Raw genomic sequence first — 2,296 nt, 5'->3', positions numbered from 1 at the left:
TGAAATATATTCCAAAAGAATTTAGGACCAAAGTTAATTTGTTCACTGTTGGCCAACTCCGATGGTAACATAATCTAAAGAAATACTGTTTTGGTTGTTAGCAATATAACTTCATTAGTTCTGTCATGAAGTATTTCTCACTAAAATAAAAGAAAATCAAATTGTACATCATTAAATATTTCCATATTTCAAGTTTTTGATCTGTTTTGCTTTCAGTTATTCCTTCAAATTATAACATTACCTTAAAAAACAGATTTCATAAGCTTTAAATGAATGGGACTTAAATTTATCAAAGACGAAATCTGTCATTGGCAAAGGTAGAGAAAATTAACAGGGGAGCTAAAATTGTGATTCCAATAGTTCAACCCAAAACTGCACCTGGTCATTTCATCGGAAGTATTGTTTGGCCTGATGTATCAACATAATAAGTCCATAATGACTATCTTCTATCTTCTATATTCAGAGATAATTATAATGATAGTTGCATAATAAATATAAAACATGCATATCGATGTATGGGGAGTGTGTCATCAAATCAGGAAATCACTGAAGCTGACTGAATTTAAACAAGCTTCTTGAAGTACTTTCCTATTGAGCTGTGTCTTCGAAGAGAAGAAAATGGATTTCAGGAAAGTCTAGGGAAGGACAGTTCAGACAAGGCGTGGTGGATAATGGATGTACGGTAGGATAAGCTTTAATTCTCCCCTCAACTTTGGTAACTTAGGCCTAGCCTAAATAAAGAGGTATTAAATGAATACCTCCAAGTCATTTAGCTCTCAGAAGTAAGGCTAATTTGTCCTCAGACACAGCTTTCCAATAGTTCACCTAAAAGTAGTTTCTACTGCTTTTCACACAGACTATAACACACTATTGATTTTTGTAAGCTTTGCAATTTCTGTTTTTTCTGTCTACCATCTCTTTCATGCTCTGGTTTAGAATTTATCTCACCTGCTGGGCATACTGCTGGTAGGAATATTTAATCTGAACTTCAACCATTTTCCATTTGGGCCTCAGAGAAGAAACGGGTTTTTTGATTTCTGTTCGTTATTCAATGAAAAAAAATATGCAACACATTGCCAAAAGAATGAACTTAAACCAAATTATGAGATAGCAAACTGGATCTTAATGAGGTACTTACCATCGTGTGGCTTAATGCTTTACGGTCTGTATGCACAGATTGGTTCCTTGGCAAATTGGACTGTTGGACTTACAAAGTAAAAAAGAAACTAACAGAAAGATTTTTGAGACTCAGTCAAGATTTAATTTGAAAGAGAAATGTTATAGAATTAGGAAATGTGCAAAACAGTCAAAATCAGAAAATAAACTTTAATATTGATCTAATCTCTGAAAGTTGGTATGGAACCAACACTTGAAAGAACCTAAAACTTTTCCATATAAAAGAAAGGAGGCTGGGAAATACCTTTGTAGATAATACAATATGCATTGATCATATTCCACGAAGTGCTTCCCGCCAAACTGTAGGTAAGCCCAATTTTTGCTTTTGGGTGATAACAACATGAGAGAAGTATTTTTGGTGAAATTAAAGTTCCTTATGTTTCTATCTCCATGATGACATGGATTTCTATCTGGAGAGGCTAGGTCATACAGATGTGCAGTGTGTAAGAACATTTAATAAATGTGTGACCTGGCCTCTTTATTTCATCTGGAGCCTAGATTCCAATCCATAAAATGGGAATGTTATTGCCTATTTTTTAAGATCCTTGTAAGAATTAAATAAGATACACCTAGCTTCATTAATGTGTTTATTTTTTCCCTAACTTAAGTAATCAAGTCCAAATCAGAGAAGTATATGATAGAATTCCCTGCCCTAAGAAGAAAGAGACCTGGTTATTGTCCTATTCCTATTAGAATTTTCTATATGTGTGCCTCCTGGACACTTACGCTGTTTCAGCCTCAGTTGTCTGGTTTATGAAACGAAGCTGGTGTGGATCATTTATTGTGGTTGCAACTTTATTTTTCACAGAAACTGAGAGTATGCAACCACATGCATAATTATAATGGTTTTCAACATTTCATTTTAGTCAAAGTTTTACTTCTAGTCACTAGGAATATTTATCTCTAATTAGCAATATTCTCAAACCTATGATTTATAACTGGGGTGGAACCCTTAAAGGACCAGATAGCTAGTTAAAAATTGAAGACAGAGAAACTCTATGAAATACTGCATATAGTTTAGCTCTCATTTTATTATTAGACATGGGTCAGGAACTATGCTGAGTCAGCTTGGATTGTGCTAAATCTATTCAGACTACATGAGTTTGCACAGAGATGCTGA

The sequence above is a fragment of the Manis javanica genome, chromosome 12 (genome assembly GCF_040802235.1).
Source record: "Manis javanica isolate MJ-LG chromosome 12, MJ_LKY, whole genome shotgun sequence".
NCBI lineage: Eukaryota > Metazoa > Chordata > Mammalia > Pholidota > Manidae > Manis > Manis javanica.
Note: the sequence above shows the minus strand (reverse complement) of the source record.